Here is an 18,968-nt window from a genome sequence, read left to right as displayed (position 1 = left end):
AATGAAATAAACTTTCATTCTAAAACAGAGAAAATTCATCTACAATCTTTTCTTTTTCTTCTCATTTCTCTCCTTGATATTTTGCCCTCCTCTTCAACTTGTCAAAGGCTATATATGTTAGCATTTCCCAACAAGGAACACTAATTCTGCAAAATGTTAATAGGTCGAGTAATATAAAGGTCTTCTAGTCAAATAAATCTAGAAAACTCTAGATTAAATGTAATTAAATAGATTTCTTAAGTGAAGGATTTTTCATACAGTAATAACAATATGCTCCTTTACATGAATTATATAATATACAGTTTCCACAAACCTAATTGAAACACTAATCTTTCTAATGGAACAAGTGTTTCAGGAGCTATATTTTGAGACATAATGCTGAAACCTTCCTGGAGGGTGATTTTTCTTCATAAGGTAGCCATTAAAACTGATAATAAAGCATAAGTATTTCCTCCCCTAAAAAAAATGTTCAGTTCAGTATTAAAGGAGACTCAAAGTTAAAAAAAAAAAAAGTAAAAAAAAAAAAAGTTATATAGACTGAATATTCTCTAAGGCAATGGTTTTCCAACTATGTTCCATGGAGTTGCTTCAGAAACAACTGTTAGGGTAAATGTGGAAAACTGATTCTAAGGTATTGCCCCATTATCCCCACCTTGTGGTGTTCATGCTTTTCCTCCTAATCAAGATGGTGAGATGACAAGGTGATGGAATATCACTCCCATGATATCATTAGCAAGACTATATAGCCAGTCAATTTGTTCTAGAGATGATCTTTGCTAGCTTGATGAAGTAAGCAGCCATGATGAGAGGCCTATGTGTCAAGGAACAGCAGGCTGTCTTTAGGAACTATGGGTATCATCTAGGCACAAGAAAATGTATTCTGCCGACAATCTCACTGAACTTGGAACCAGATTCTTCCTCAGTTGAGCCTACAGATAAGAACACAGCCCAGCCAACACCCTTGTAGCTTTCAGACTCTAAGCAGGGTGCACAGCTAAGCCGTGCTGAGACTCCTGAATAATAGAAATTGTGAGATAATAAATGCATGTTGTTTTAAACCACTAGGTTTATGGTAATTTGTTCCTAATACATTGCCATCTTCTGAAGCAGTGAATTTTAAAGATATGAACCAAAACATAAAAGTCAATAGATCTAAAGGGCCAGATAGATTCTTTGGACCTAGTCTCAACTTCCAAAGCAAAACCAAGGCTACTCAAAATACATTAACACGTTAAATAGGAAGATAAAACATTATTCATAATTAGCTCGTTTTTTTTTTTAATCTTGCTCCTTTGGTGTTATCAATATATTCTTCTTCAATAACATGCAATTGATTAAAATCACATTGTTAAAGAAGAATATATTGATAATACAATGATTGTATATATTATATCCATTAGAATTCTTTTTAATTATGACACAGTATAAAACTGTTCTAGGTTCTATGGATACAAATAGGACCAAGAAACTCACATTCTAAAAAGATAGGTAAAATATATAAAACAGCATAACAATTTTTAACATACCTTACTATAATATACATCCATTATATTCTATTTTATTTCATCTAAGTTGCTGTCATTTATAATATATACCATTATTTCATGTATTACTAAAAAAATGCTGCCATTAAACAATGATAAACATGTAATGGTAAGAATTATCTCTATTTCTAAGATGTTATATTGTGGAAAAATTTGCTTCTTAGAATCAAAATTGTGGCAATTCATGAAAAAATTATCAATTATTCAGAAAACAGAGAGATTAATACTTAGGCAATGGAGATATAGGTGATATTTAAACTGTATCTTGACAGAGACAGTAAATTTTTACTTACTAGAGGCTTTTCTTTTTTTTTTAAAGATTTTATTTATTTATTCATGAGAGACACACAGAGAGAGGCAGAGACACAGGCAGAGGGAAAAGCAGGCCCCCTGTGGGAAGCCCCATTCGGGATTTGATCCCAGGACCCCAAGACCCCAGGATCCCAGGACCCCAGGATCACAACCTGAGCAGAAGGCAGATGCTCAACCACTGAGCCACCCAGGTGCCCGAGGCTTTTATTTTCTTAATGGAAAATAAAATGTACAACCTTGGCAAAGAAAGGAGAATATATCAAACTATTGCTGCCAATATGAACATATATAATATGTTTGGGAAATGGTAAATAGTAGAATTTTAGCAAATAATCTTTCCCTCAACCTGTAATTGGATATTATGTCATGATCTGCATTAGTAGTTCAACCACTATTAAAACACAGTTGTAAACTGTCACGAGTAATGCTAACTAGTGGTAAAATAATGTAGTTTACAAGTTATTTAATTTTTTAACAAAAGTAAATTCGAAGTAGAATTAATTCAAATTTGCATCTGTGCTAATGTCAATCTCAATTTCTTTAATGAAAAGAAAGGAGAGGATTAAAGCTATACAAGATATTAGAAATTATCCATATCTCTAGGAAAGGACTACGATCTGAGTGTGAATTATGTTTCATACTGGAAACAATGTATGGGAATTGTTGATCGTTATTATCAACTCAGGTAACTAATTTCATCAGATGTGAGATAATATTGATTGTTTTATGTATTAAGAGAACAATAAAATGGTAGTGTAAAAGGACAGCGTGGTTTCCTCCTGACATTGTCTCGGAACATGTGCTCTGGGTTTGTGAACTCATAAGTCTATTTCATTGAGGATGCCATGCTAGAGTGATCACATGGAGAGAGAAATACCTGAAGAGGCTCAGCTGTTCCACCACCGCTCCCTACAACTCCACCTCCAACTCCCACTGAGGTCCCAGACAAGGAAGAACAGAGACAAGCAGTCCCAGAGAAGCCCTGTTCAAATTCTTGACCCATAGATACCATAAACATATTAAATGGTTGTTTTACACAACTAAATTTTGGTGTTATTTGTAGTGACTGGAATACACACTCTACATGATTATCTTATTTAATCCTCACAATAACTATTTAAACTAGATAATAGTGGGACCCCTGGATAGCTTAGCAGTTGAGTGCCTGCCTTGGGTGCAGGGTGTGATCTCCATCCAGAGATGGAGTCCCGCATCAAGCTCCCTACAAGGAGCCTGCTTCTCCCTCTGTCTATGTCTCTGCTTCTCTCTCTGTGTCTCTCATGATTAAATAAAATCTTAAAAAAAAAAAAAAAACAACTAGATAACAGTGTTATATTTTGCAGGTGAGAAAAGTACAATTGAGAAGCTCAAATAATTTGCCCAAGATCACATTATTAGAATATAATAGAGCTAGATTTAAAAATCCATGTAGTCTATCTTGAAAATTCACATTCTTAATCCTGTGCTAAAAATATATTCTATAGAATCATTATCCTACAGATTTGACCCTATTCAGTAACTCAAAGGTCACATAATCCAAATGAGCCTCTAATTATGCTTCATATTAAAAATAACTCTTGATTAAGTAATTACTTTGCAATGGATTTTAAAGAATTTTAAGGGGCTACCTAAAAGTGGCTAAAAATTAAAAAAAAATAAAAAAAATAAAAGTGGCTAAAAATAAAATTAATCCAACACAAGTAAGCAAGAATAAAAAATATTTAAAAATCCATGATTGGAATTTTATTAAGTATTGCTCTTGTCATTTGGGATATATTAATTTAATCTGAGCTGAGATAATCTGAATCTCTCACAATCAGGAAAGTAGGTTTACAAGAACATGCTTTCCTAACTATAAGTGAAGTCTACTTACTTATTGTTTCCCCATTATGGGTTTTTTTTTTGGGGGGGGGGTTAAGATTTTATTTATTTACTTGGGAAAGAGCAAGAGCGAGACAACACACAGAGGTAGGGGAAGAAGCAAACTCCTCCCCACTGAGCAGAAGCCCCATCTGGGGCTTGAGCCAAGGACCTGGGATCATGACCTGAGCCAAAGACAGACACTTAACTGACTGAGCCACCCAGGCTCCCCTTCATGTTGTTTTTATAAATAGTTCAAACTTTATGTTTTTTCCCTAATAGTTCTTTCATTTGTTTTATTTGATATCAGGTAGCACACTCTGAGCTTTAGAACCAAAGCAAAATAATTTTTTAAGCTAACATATAACTGACATAAATCATACAGTGTTGAAGCAAAAAGAAATCATAAAAACATTGTTTCATTCATTCACTCACTCATTGTTCCATATAGTCATCCATTTATTAAAAAAATATCTGTTAAGAGCCTACCAGGTGCCAGTCCTCAGGCTAATTTCTGGGATACAAAAGAAAGAACATAGGCAAGATCTCTACCTTCAAGGAGGTTACACACAGTCTAACAGGAAAACAAAATAAAACAATTAAGAAGCTCATTCTCTATAGTATCCTAATTTAAATAACTCTTCTAACGTACTGATACCTACAAACCATATATGCCACCCAAGTTTCTTTTTTTAATTTTCCCTTAGCTCTTTTAAGTACCCCCTTGCTTCCTCTGCCCCAACTCCCATACACAATTTATTTTTTTTTATTTTTTTATAAAGATTTTATTTATTTATTCATGAGAGACACAGAGAGAGAGAGAGGCAGAGGGAGAAGCAGGCTCCATGCAGGGAGCCCGACGTGGGACTCGATCCCGGGTCTCCAGGATCATACCCTGGGCCGAAGGCAGTGCCAAACCGCTGAGCCACCCGGGCTGCCCCCATACACAATTTAAATCCCATTTGCACATACATGCCAATATTTTAAACTCCTTTGCCTCCTTTCTGGTTCTCCTTTCTGGTACTCACCTGGCAAACCAAAACACTTACTCAATTCAGTTTGCCATTTACTCCATGCTGTAGTCTAAATGTTTGTGTCCCTGTGACCCTCTCCCCCAAATTCGTATGTTGATATCCTAACCCCCAAGGTAATGCTATTAGGAGGTGGGGCTTTTGGGGGTGTCTGAGTCATGAGGGTGGAGTCACCATGACTGGGATTGGTGCCCTTAAAACAGAGACCCCAGAGAACTAGCTTGCTCCCTTCTGCCACATGAGGATACAACAAGTATGGGACTGGAAGAGGTTGCACCTAACCATCCTGGCACCGCATCTCAGACTTCCAGCCTCTAGAACTGTGAGAAATAAATTTCTATTGTTTATAAACTATCCAGACTATGGTATTTTCTTATAGCAGCACAAATGGACTAAGACATCCATGTTTTGACCTGGGTAGCTGAATATATCCAGTGAAAAAACACAAAACCACACAAACTCATCTCCCTGAAAATCTATAACCACTAATGCCAGGTCAGTTTATATTTCTTTCACCCAATAGTACTACATTTCCTTCGTTTATTGTCTTTTCCACTCTCCCAGATAAGAATTTACATTTTCCCTATCCATACAACTTTAGCCAATTCCCCCAATCCTGATTCACAGATAATGGCTCTGCTACCTTTCCCACTTGCAGAAAAAAGAAATAATCAAACAAGACATTCCACACTTAAAGAACCAATCATAGTTCAACGTACATACACCTGCTTTCATATAGTCTGCCTTCCTTTCTGTTATTATGAACAAACTGTCCTTGCTCCTTGCTCCTACAGCAAGTCATCCCATCCACTAGTGTACTAAATCCCATCTTCTTTCATTACATAAAGATAAAGATCTAATAATTGTCTTTTCTTTCTCCTGCATCATCAAATTTTCCCTATGTAATCACCCCCATCAGAACATTGTCTCCCATCTTAAAAAAAATTCCTCACTCTGTAGCTACCACTTTTTCTCACTGTTGTTGTTCCTCTATACAGCAAAACTCCCCCAAAAGAGCTATCCATACTCACCACTTCCAACTCCCTCCTTCCCATATTTTTCTTTCTTTTTTTAAAAAATTATTTTATTTATTTATGCATGAGAGACACAGAGAGAGAGAGAGGCAGAAACATAGGCAGAGGGAGAAGCAGGCTCCATGTAGGGTGCCTGATGAGGGACTCGACCTCTGGACTCCAGGACCACAACCTGGGCTGAAGGCAGGCGCTAACCACTGAACCACCCAGGTGTCCCTTTCCATATTTTTCTTGAGCCCACTTCAGACTTCCAAACCCACCACTCCACTGAAAGTGCAAGGTCTGCTTCTGCATTGCTAAATCTAGTGGTTAATGATCAGTCTTTGACTCCTAAGCAACAACTGACATTATCAATAATTCTTGGAATACTTTTTTCAGTTGGATCCTAGGACATCACATTCCTCCTGGTTTTCCTTCTACTTCATTGATCAGTAATTCTTAATTTTCTTTTGCTGATTTTTCCTCATTCCCTTCTAGTTGTGGGAGTATTCCAGGAGTTTAATCCTGGGAACTCCTTTTTCCTAGAAATATACTGTCAGTAGTCTTTTCCAGTCACATTGGCTTTAATTATCATACATATATTTGAGACACGGAAACTAAAGGGGCACCACGAAAAACTTATTTTCCACTCCTTTCCCTGCTTCTATTTTTGCTAGGACCTATACGCCCACCTTACTCAGGCATTATAGAACAGATAATGTCATGTCTTCCTTGTAAAGGTCAAGTAATTAACAATTTTCTTTGGAGTCTTCTAGCACAATAGATAATATCTAAGGAGTGACTTGTTGGGTTGTCATGAACGCTTTCCAAGACTGCTGGCTTGCAAGACTCCTGGCCTCAGGGCATAAGTGACTTACACAAGACACCTAAACACTTCTTGTTTCTGGATTCTTGAGAAGACATGGGCATCAGACCACAGTGTTCAGTAAAACGAAACTTTGCCGGCTCCAGGCAAGACAAGACTCACTCTCCTTTGAGTCTCCCAGATGCTCTGTCTATATCTACTCTCTCTTTGTATCTTAAATGAACCCTGTTCTCACTTCCTCTCAGCTGGCATTTGATTTCTATCCTGCACAAAGCCAAGGATCCTCTTGGCTGGTCCTGGGGGACCCTTCTCTGGCTTCTCAGATCCAGCCAGCCTGCATTATATTGATGGCTTCCACATTTATGTATACAAACCAAGCCATGCCAGTGAGTTCCAGATTAGCATATCCAATAGCTGACTCATCATTTCCATTTAGATATTTGATAGAAAATTCATTGGGAAACCTGGGTGGCTCAGAGGTTGAGCATCTGCCTTTGGCTCAGGGTGTGATCCTGGGTCTGGATATCAAGTCCCACACCGAGCTCCCTGTGAGGAGCCTGCTTCTCCCTCTGCCTGTATCTCTGCCTCTCTCTCTTTCTGTCTCTCATGAATAAATAAAATCTTAAAAAAAAATTTTAAAGATATCTGATAGAAAATTCAAACTTAGTATGTACAAAACCTAATGCTTGAATGTCCTCCCCTCCCCTTGCAAAAAAAAAAAAAAAATCTATCTGTCACAATTTCCTGATGTTATTTAATGGCAAGTTCTTCCTTCCACTTCCTCAGACAAAAATCTTTACAGTAATCCTTCACTACATCTCTTACTTTCACAACCCACTTCTGAACCATCAGAAAATTCTGTTGGGTGTATTTCAAAAGTATATCCAAAATCCAAATACCTCTCTTCAGCCCCCCTACTACCAACTTCTATAACCATTATCTCCCATTGTGTACTAGATTAGCCTCCTCACTGTTCTTCCTGCACCCCATCTTTGTTCCTTTCAGTTCTGTTTTCAATATAACATCAAGAGTGGTCCTTAAAAGATAAATTAGACCAAGTCATTTATTACTCTTCCAATGGCTTCTCTGGTCACTTAAAGTGAAAACCAAAGTTCTTGCAACAGCTTACTAATCCCTGAATGATCTGACTTCTTGTTACCTCTTTGACCTCCAGAAATTTGTCTTTTTTTTTTTTTTTTTTTTAACTGTTGTAGACTCTGGCATACAGAGTACTGCATGGAACATAAACTAACGGAATGAATTGACTGATTAATTAAAATAACAAGTCTAGTTATTTCCATACTTCTTTATGCAATGGAGCCTCCTTCCTAACAAAACCTCCAAATATAAAACTGGTTAAGAACAAAGTTTGGTTGAAACAAAGTAGAAGATCCAATTGCTCATCTGTGCCCTTATATCCTCTTCAGCAACAGCACAGATTATCTGGTGCTTCATTGAGCATAGTTTTAAAAATATTGAATTATTCTATTTTCTTCCATTTAGAGAGGAAATTGAAGCCCAGAAAATTAAATAACTTTCCAAAGATTACAATGGGGTCACCGGCAGAGCCTAGAATAGCACCCATATCTTCAATCCATTGCTCTTTCTAATAAGCCACACTGTCTATTTAAAAAAAAAAAAAAGGATTATTAATAAACCTATCAACCACACCAGTTCCTCAATGGCTTATAAATTTCTTTTTTCTTCTTTATTTCATTTCAAACATCATGCATTTAACTTTCCCAAACATATCCAAATGAATATAATTGAGATAATACTTATCCGTTTCTCGGTAAAAGAAAATATAGTTTAAACCTTAAATTTCTAGTTAAAATGTTAGTATTAACCAATAAGCAAATGCCCTCTTTATTAATACTGCTTCAAAAAATTAATGCCTTCCTACATAGGATTAATTCTAATTTTCCTTTTTCATCTGCTAATCTTTACATGGCGTTTATAAGAGAATATTAATCATTTTATTTGGGTCTTTATTCTTACAAATATTTTCAAATTCATATTTATAAACTTTTTAATAACTAGACGCTATTAAAAATTAGAATAAAATAATTTTATTAAAAATACTAAGTATGATTCCCTAAGTATGTTTTCACAGTAAGATAATAATTAACTTTAATCTGCTCTGAAAACTGTAATTCATAGAACTAAATAGTTTCTTATACTTTTTTCTGAACAGATACAAAGTTTTCAATAGCTAATGCAGTCAAATCTATTACTAAGAAATAATATGTAGATTCAAACATCATGTCCAGTGACATTATATACTTCCAATTAACTACTTAATATCATTAAAATGATATGAAGTAATGAATGTGATGTAAAATGCCTTTCATCCTGGGGAAATTCACCTTTAAATTTAAAATTTAAATATAATCTTAACTTCATATAAAGTCTACCAAAGGGGATTCTCAGGGGTAGGAGACGGGAACAGGCATTAGGTTGCATAACATATTATCCCTTTTCTCTATAGCTCTCAAGGTAGCCTAATAATAAAAAAGAACCTGAACTAGCCCTTCTAATTTTCTAACATTAGAAGTGTTTAATTAATAAAACCTTTTCCATAAAATGTGGTTTATATAAAATGGACTTATCTTTCAGATGGGAGCTGGATTAAAATAAAGTGATATGCAACTTATTAGCATACCTGAAATATAATTAATCTTGACAGAAGACACCATACAAAAATGTTAAGTGCATGCAGTGGGGATAGGCAACAGAGAAGCAGAAGAAGAGAGAGGGAGAATATAGGGGGGAAAATAGCAGGAGGCAGAGAGGCAGAAAAAGAGCAGAGAGAGAAAGAGAGAGAGTCTGGGGAGGGGCATGTGAAAACTGTAATGACTGAGCCAATTCAGAAACAGAGTAATAAAAGAGTAAAGTTCAGTAACAATAATTTTTTTCAAAATATAGCTAAGTATAAGTGGGTTACAGAAATCATTCCAGTTGACTCAAAATAAATTAAGTCAAGATGGGTCTGCATTTGATTCTGTGTATTTGCTCACTGTTTCATTTGGATAATTTTGTCAAAGCTTTTCAATTACGAGACAGAAATATCAATGTTTGAATATACCTGCCTAACCTATAACTCAAAATCAACATTGTCTTGTTTGAAAGATGCTATTTAAACACTTTTTTAGCGGAGATAAATGTAATCCAATATGACAGTTTGGCAATACCAGCATTACAAATGCATCCATTTGAGGTGGGGTTTTTTTTATTTGAATTTTTAATAAATAGGCAGAGAAGGGGAAATTTTCATTTGGCATACAAAAAACACATTTATTATTTTACATAATATTTACAAACTAATATTTGAATCTGAAGCCTTAATTCATTTCTGTTGTTTACCTTGGAGTAAAGGTAAAGCATTATTTTGAAAACTGAATTTTTTGTAAATGACTATTTCATAATATAATGAAATCTTTTTTAGTAAAATAGTATTGTATGTGACAGAAAATAAAGATTAATCAACTAGGAGACTGCTCGTTACACTTTGATATCAATATTTAAAAAATGTTTTATACTTATTGGATATAATAATCACTTAAGTAGCCTGTCTAAAGGTTTCTCAACGAATAAAATATTGTTCTATTGTTCTAACAATATTAAAATATTGTTCTACTGTTCTATTCAGTGACAGTTTCATATTACCATTAGTCTTGGAAATTCCTAGATACCTGCTATAGTGTTCAATGCTCATTACCAATATGTAAAACATGCTGGGAAGAAATACATATATACATATATATGTATGTCTGCAGAGAAGACTTCTAGAAAATTTTCCCTCAGTTTCAAAAGGGCATATGAGTAAAGGACACGTAGAATTGTAATATCCCTCTTATAAAAATAAGGGGACAATTCTGAGAAAAAAAAATCTTACTGGATGTAGCTATGTATCATTTATAATTACACTCATTCCTCAAGCTGTCCCAAGTGCTACATGCTCACTGCTTGTAGCTGAGTCCTTCACCCAAGAAATACACATACCCTGGCCAAGACCTGCCTTACCCTCCCCAGGCAGTAGCCATATCCAGCCCTCCTGACTGCTTTCCTAATTAGGTCATCTCCAGCTTCAAATTCCTGTGGATTTAGTTGAAGCACCTGTTCACAACTTAATTTCTCCTTTTCCAAGTCTTTCTGTCTTTATTGCCCTTACAGATGTTGTTTCCAAATTGTCCAGTTGTTACAGTAGTAATTGCAGCAGTCCCCAAATAGACAAACTTGGTATTTGGAAGAACTAATGTTCCCTGGCTTGTGGGTTAAAAAATATCAAATGGGAAAAGTCATGTGGAAGCTCCTGATAATGCCCTCCCCAACCAGCAAAGATTAAATCAAAAACAAAGCATGCAAACATTATGGTTCACATTATCTCCTCTTTTTAACTCACCAGGGTGGCACCTAAAAAACAAGTATCAACACATCCTGGAAAATGACAGTGGAATAAACTCAACAAAGTAGCCCCAGTCGAAGTTGCTATGACAAAATGGTATTCTTCCTAGAGACAACTAATACAGACTCAAATATAAGAAATGAAGCCACTAAACTGGCAAATGTGTTTTTTTCCCTTTCCTATCAAGAAAGACTGGAAACATTCACATATGCTCAGGATGGACAAAAATACATATTAACTAGTCTTCCCCAGGGTTATGTTAACTCTACTGCCCTCTATCATAATATAGCTCTCAAAGACAAAGGCCATAAGGACACTCCACAGAACATCACATTGACTCACTCACTGTATCAGCGAGAAAGAAGTAGCTATTATACTGGAGACCTTATTTATGCACATCTCCAAAGAGTGGAAGATAATTCTATAAAGATTCAGGAGCCCAATGGTCATGGGCATGGTAGATCATCTCCCCAAAGCAAAAGAAAAATTATTATATCTTGCACCTACCACCAATGAGAAAAATACACAATGCCTGGTAGACAGCCTCTGGATTCTGAAGACAACATAATCCACACTGGTGAATACTGCTTTAATTCATTTACCAATAATTATAGAAGGTTTCTGGCTTCAAATGGAACCCAGAGCAAAAAGCAGCTCTAGATTAAGTTCAAGCTATAGTGCGAGCAGCCCTGACACTTGAGTTATATGATACAACAGAAGGTGTGCTATTAGAAGCATCAATGGTGGGAAAAGATTCCATGTGAAACTTAGGGCAAGCTTCAATAGGGGAATCAAGATGTACATCCCTAGGTTTGTGGATCAAGACCATGTAGCTTGCAGTGGAAAATTATATACTACTTAAAAAACTGCCCCTCGTATGCTCCTGGCCTTGGTAGGGACAAAGATTTGATCAAGTATCCAAACAATCAGAAGTGCCCGATATAAGCTAGGGTCTCCTGGGCTCAACAAATCAAAAGGCTGGACATGTCAAACAATAAACCATTATGAGACAGAAGAGATGCATCCATGTTTGAGCTTAAGTAAGGCCAGGAGATATAAGTAAACTGTGTCTGCAGGTAGCCCAGACTTACACACCAACTACTATTGTTATATCAGCATCTCTTTCTCAGTTTACATCTATGGCCATATATGGGGGCCATTATGACTGTGAAAAAAGGAGACAAAATTCATGCCTGATTCATTGATAGGTCAGCTCAATATATATTTATTTATATTTATATTTATATTTATATTTATATTTATAAATATTTTTGCTCCCCAAAGCAAAAGAAAAATTTTCTTTTGCCAAACTAGACTGCTGCTGTCTGACTCAGAGATGGTCTTGAAGACAACAGTGAGGAAAATCCTCTTAATAGACAGGGTTTTAGATGGTATATCTGGTCATCCCCTTTGTGTAGAAAAAGAAGTGCTATGGGTAAGAATATATATGGACACAAAGACTTGGGCCCTAGGAAGAAAAAAATTGAAAGATTGAGGAAAATGTACCTAGAGAAGAGGCTTAAGAATAAACTCATGGGAATGAGAAAAAACAAAAAATCCCTACATATCACACATTATAGCCCCTATGGTAGCTAGACTCCAAGGATGGTCCTTCAGTGAACTATATCTCATAATGTTCATGCCCTTTTATAGGCTCCTTCCATATCATGTAACTTGTTTACTGTAACTTGTTTATAACCAAGAATATGGTGCGAATGATGTTGCATGACTTCAAAGTTAGGTCAAAATAAATAGTATTTGGTTAAGTCTATCTCTGTGAGCCCTGGGCCATCCCGTAGAAAAAGTCCTAGAAACAGCTATGTTGAAGAGCCCAAATGTAGGTGCACTGATTCAGAATCCCAACCCATGGTTGGAGTAATCTTCCAACCATGCCTGCCAAGGTGCCAGATATATAAGCAAAGACACCTTAAACCCTCCAGAATAGCCCATTCTACCAATTAAATTTCACCAATTGAACTCAATAACACCAAATGAAGAAGAAAAATTACCCAACTGAATCCTGTCTGAATTCCACACTCACAAAATCATGACAAAGGAAGAGTCTCTGGGTTAGTGGCATGAAATATCAACTAAATAGTTCTCTTCAAAAAACCAAGTACAAGCCTGGACAAAATTATCAAAAACAACAATCGCATAGCTATGGAAATCTAAGACACATAAAAAATTGAGAAAAACCTCTAGATATTCAGATAATAACAATAGACATTTGTTATCTGCTTACCTGGTATTGCTCCTATAACCCTCTTCTGGCACAGTACATACAAAAGCCAGAGTCTATAGAAAGGATCGATAGTTTTATCAGTGTGGTGCTGTCTGGGAAAAACAACAGCTCTGCTATCAGATCTCTGCTACTTGATTTGGGGTGAGACTGAAAACCCATGGGAGTGATAACCCATAGAAGAGACAAAGTCAAGATGAAACAAACAGAGAAACAGAGAAAATCAGCAGTTTTACTAGTCTAAGACTGTAGTTCCACAGAAGGTAAAGGCAGACCAACCAGAAATGTTACAGGGAGACACTGGAAATGAGAGACCACAGAAAGAAGCTAGATAAACTCTCCACACTTTTCAGAATGACTAGGAAACCATACCATGTTCAGGGGAGATGCCAAAAGAGCGTGGTAGTAAGTGAAACCTAAGAGTGCCTTGAGAACTGGCTGAACTTTGTTTTTGTTTGTTTGTTTGTTTTGATATCAGTCTGGGTTTGTCTTTATGAACACTTACAGAATCCTGGTCGTTTGCTTGTGTTTAAAAAAATTTTTTTTGAGTAGTTTTAGCTTTATAGAAAAATTGAGCTCAAAGCAGAGAATTCCCATATATCCCCACTCTCATCCCTCAATTCCCTCTATTATTAACAATTGCAATTGTGCAAGATGTGTGATATTTGTTACAACTGATGAGCTGACATTGTCACATCATTACTGACAAATTCTATAGCTTATATTAGGATTCATTCTTCTGTTGTATATGCTACAGGCTTTGATAAATGTATGACTTGTATCCACCATTGCAGTATCTTACAGAATAATTTTACTGCCCTAAAACATCTCCTTTGCTTTGCCTATTCATCCCTTCCTTCCTCCTTCTGCTCAGACCCCTAATGAACACTAACCTTTTTCCTGTCTCCATACTTTTGCCCTTTCCAGAATATTATACAGTTGGAGTCATGCAGCATGTAGGAGAATTGGCTGAACTTTGAATGTGTCCCCACACCATACACAGATTGATTGGTAGAGGATAGAAGCCTTACAATCTCAAAATACTTAAGCATGACTTCTGACTAAATCTTTGGCTAACAGTTTGGCTCTGCAGACATGGGAGCGAATTATAGGAAGGTGGATACACAGACACACACATGTACACACACACACACACACACACATATTTGAGTAAAACAAACAGCAGAGAGATCAGTGGACATACACCACAATGGAAACAGATAAGATAAGATAGATAAGATAAGATAAGATAAGATAGGATAAGATAAGAAAAAAGAAAAAAGAAAGAAAAGAAAAAAAGGAAAGAAAAGAAAAGAAAAAAGAAAAGAAAAGAAAGAAAAGAGAAAAGAGAAAAGAAAAAACAGGACAAGATAATCAGTTGTCAGGAAAATGAATAAGAAAACAGAGCTATTACAGCACATCATCAAAAATGTCCAGTTTTCAATCAAAAATTATGAGACATGCAAAGAAAGAGGAAAATGTGACCCATAACCAGGAAAAAAGGTAAAGAAACTAACACTGAATGAACCCAGATGTTCTCTTAAAAATATATTTAAAAAATAAAAAAAACATGTCAAAGAATCACAGGAGAATATGATGACAATGACTCAATAAATAGGGACTCCCAATAGAGAAATAAAACTATAAAAGAAAAGAAATGACAATTCTAAAGTTGAAAAATGCAATAGCCAAAATGAATATTCATGACACATGACTTCAACTGCAGATCTGAGATGGCAGATGAAACAATCAGTGTACTCTACCAGAGAGAAAAACAGAACTTATCCACTCTGAAAGATAGAGAGAAAATATACATTGAAAAATAAGATGAAAAGAACCTCATGGACATGTAGGAAAACATCAAGAATATGAACATACACATAATGGGATTCTTGCAAGAAAAAAAAGCAACAGAAAAACTGGTTGAAGAAATAATGACTGAAAACTTCCAAAATTTAAGGAAAAACATTAATCTATAGATCCACAAAGCTTCATTACCTCTAAGTAGGATATACACAAAAGGCTTAAACCTAGAAACATGACAGTCAAACTGCTGAAATCCAAAGACAAAGAGAATATACCAAAAACAGCAACACACAAGACCCTTTATCTCCAGAATAAAAAATAGAATGACATATACAAAGTGCTGCAAGAAAAGGGAAAGACTGTCAACCAAAAATTCTATATCTAAAGAAATTATCCTTCAAAAATAAAGGTGAACTAAAAAACATTTCCCAGATTAAAAAAGCAAAACAAAAGCCGAGATGTATGGTATGCCTTTTACAACACAGGGTCAGAGTATCTAGCTTAGTACCTAGAACTGGCTCCCTAAATTTGCAGAATCGAATAAATAAAAAGTTATAACTAATTGTCACTTATTATTTCTTTGGGAAAATGCATCTTAGGTTCAAAATTAGAAATAGGTACTTCCAGCTTCCTCAGTAAAATTTGGAAATCTGCCCCCTTCTGCCATTTCCAGAATAGGACACGAGACTCAAATTCTAAGTTAATTAAATCCTAAGTATCTTCAACTACAACAAAGTACAGGTTAACAGTCCCATGGGAAATAAATTTTTTCTTTAAAAAATTTCCAACATGTACAGGGCAGGATGTGCTGAAATAAAATGGCTTATAGAATCATCTGTAAGAATAACATTTAGAGCTCAATCTGCTGACACACACACACCCACATTTCTGAATATGTGTACTGTTTTCTAAAATATGGTCATGACTAAAATGCATTTGGTTTGAAGAGACTGGAAAGTATTCCATTCATATCCACTTATTCTTAACCCAGAATTTTAACATCTTTTATTCTCTCTTATTACTTTTATTCAAAGTACATCCTTACTTTGATGTACTTCATCTTACATATAGTCTAAATTGTTCTTATTTTAAATTGTTATCATCATAGTCATCCATTAAAGTTCATGATCTTCATAGATCCTACTATTTTATTCAACAGTCCATTAAAAATTGATTATAATTATGTATTTCAAGATTTAGACAAATTATCAGGAGCACCTTATAGTTCTAAGAAGTTAAACCTTTACCTGTATTTCAGTAGGAACCTCTGTTAAAAAAATTAACATTAGTCTTGTACTGTAGTAGGAGTCCATATCTGAGCTTTAGTATATATCAGGGCTCACTTAATTTGCTCCTGAAAGAGTTCTTAACCAAGCTAAGCCCTACAAAAAGAGGCAGATACACAGTTCCAGGGATAATGGGGTTATGTATGGCAATAATTTGAATTCTGCTTTGAAGAATACCCCAAATATTTCCTGAAAAAGCTCTTCTCATGGATACATCCTAGAAAGGAAAATAGATCTAGCTTCTAGCATGAATTAACAAAAACAAAAGCCCAACTCATGTATAATCTTCTTGGATGACCCAGCTAGCATAAATGGAATCAAATTTACAGCACAAGTTCTTACTCTTGTTCCACAAAAAAGCAATTCTAGGGTCATACAAATACTTTCATATTTCACATTTTAATACTATTACTGACATTTAATATATTTTAGTTGAATGAAATAAAAAATGAATGAATGAGTAAATGAATGAATTTATTGAATACTGCTTGAAATACTGAATTAGTCTTAGACCCAACTTTTCTGCTATTTCAATGCTTTTTTAACTCAAATATAATTGGCTTGTGCAGCATTTATTTATTTTTAAAGATTTATTTATGTATTTATTTGTTTGTTTGTTTGTTTGTTTTATGATAGAGAGAGAGAGAGAGAGAGAGAGAGGCAGAGACACAGGAGGAGGAAGAAGCAGGCTCCATGCCGGGAGCCCGATGCGGAACTTGATGCGGAACTTGATCCCGGGACTCCAGGATCGCGCCCTGGGCCAAAGGCAGGCGCTAAACCACTGAGCCACCCAGGGATCCCCAGCTTGTGCAGCATTTATAACACCATTTGGGAATTTGCTCTGTTATACTTCTTATCAATTAATATGTGTTTCATAAACCTTCATATTTTTCTATCTACTGAGTAAATTTCATAATCAATGTTTAAGCTGTAGTAAATATCAATATCTAAACATAATCTATTGAATTTTAAACCAATTTAACAGAGACTTCTATATTCCAAACTAACTTCAAAAATTAGTCTTTAACTTTGCTTTTAATTTTTCATTCAACTAGCTAAGCACCATCTCAAATATCCCACAAATTGAAATTTGTAAGATATGATATGTTGGGTACTATATTTTCCATTAAAATAATCCTTTTTCTTTAGGCAAATGCTTAACATAGTGTTTCATCTATAATTAAAAAGTATTTTTGCAAAGAGAAAGAATGGCCATCTTAAAGATTTTTTTTTTTTAATTTATTGATTCATGAGAGACACAGAGGGAGAGAGAGGCAGAGACACAGGCAGAGGGAGAAGCAGGCTCCATGCAGGGAGCCTGACGTGGGACTTGATCCTGGGTCTCCAGGATCAGGCCCTGGGCTGAAGGCGGCACTAAACCACTGAGCCACCTGGGCTGCCCCAAGAATGGCCATCTTAAACAGTCATTGTGCTACAATTTATCAGGAAACAAAGAATTCTTTATTTCCATTTGTGAATTTATCTTCTGGTTATGCACTTTACAAGTTAACTCTCAGTTTAACTTCTTAATCTGTTTATATTTATGTTATATAATTTCAAGTCTGAGATCAGCTTCATAATATATATTTGCAATTTGGTTTCTCATCGGATAAGAAGTATCTTATTTTTTAAAAAAATTGATGAAATAATTTCATAATGCTGCCTAAGAGAGCAAGAGTGATTAATTATTCCCATGTAACTTTGATGCAGTTGAGTTCTTTTTTATCCCATAGTAAAGCCCTAAGACTCATGTTACAATTGGAATAATTATTTGCCATAAAATTATTTTATAAACAGATGGAATGAATACACCAGAAAGTAATCAGTCATCAACTTTTAAAAATTTTACTTGCGGAAGTCTTAGTAATAAAAAAGATAAAGGAAAAAATTTTAAATATTCCCATTATGACAACTTATTTTAAAAGTTTTTTAGTCCACTTGGCTCAGAATTCCTTACATGTTTAATTGGTCTCAAATATCATAAATCAATATTTTCTTCAGATTCCTAAAGAATATTGGCTAGAACTTCAGTAGTCTATTTTCCTTATAAACACACACAGTGAATCAATTACTTAAACATTTTAAGAAACTTGAGATTATACAATCAGATAAATTTCACTATTGATACTGACACCCAAATTCAGACATATATAAAGCTGATATCTTCAGCATTTGTATTTAATACTTTGAGATTCGTGCTTTTATTTGGACATTTGCAGTCCATCGCTTCTTTTTCCTGTCATGGATCTGTTCTCCAAATTGCTCCACCTGCACACCTCTATTCACTCCTTCCCAAAAATAAGTTAAAGGATGTGCTACTTTCCAGAGTCTAATAATCAAATCAAACATTTCATAATTTATAACTCAGGACACTGTCACACAGATGTATGCTCACATTTACCAGCTCAGTTCCTCAAGATTTTACAGAAAAACAAAAGAGACCTGCAACAACCAAGTTAGAACTTGGAAGACGAGGGAAACTAAAACTCTTCACAATGATCTCACTTGCTTAAAAACAAAAACAGAATCCTTGTGATTGAGCAAATGATTGACAACATAACTATGTAATTAGTGTCACAAAACATAGAAATCACGCAAAATTAGTGGAGATAACCAATGCCTCTCTTTCTGAAGTCCTACAGTATC

The 18,968-nt window shown here is 35.2% G+C and overlaps 1 protein-coding gene and 1 long non-coding RNA gene across 49 annotated transcripts in view; one reads left to right on the top strand and one right to left on the bottom strand.

The window, feature by feature from the left end:
* The window catches only part of LOC144283144 (uncharacterized), a 93,607-nt gene extending 82,187 nt beyond the window's left edge, over window positions 1–11,420 (top strand). Inside the window, exon 3 of the long non-coding RNA XR_013351501.1 lies at window positions 10,992–11,420. This is a non-coding gene — a long non-coding RNA (uncharacterized LOC144283144). The remainder of the gene's footprint in view (window positions 1–10,991) is intronic.
* RIMS2 (regulating synaptic membrane exocytosis 2) overlaps window positions 1–18,968 on the bottom strand; it is a 580,692-nt gene that overhangs the window by 307,442 nt on the left and 254,282 nt on the right. The gene's annotated exons all lie outside the window — the stretch shown is intronic.

Source organism: Canis aureus, chromosome 14, assembly GCF_053574225.1.
Source record: "Canis aureus isolate CA01 chromosome 14, VMU_Caureus_v.1.0, whole genome shotgun sequence".
In the NCBI taxonomy this organism is placed as follows: domain Eukaryota; kingdom Metazoa; phylum Chordata; class Mammalia; order Carnivora; family Canidae; genus Canis; species Canis aureus.
Note: the sequence above shows the minus strand (reverse complement) of the source record. Positions and strands in the feature narration are given on the sequence as shown.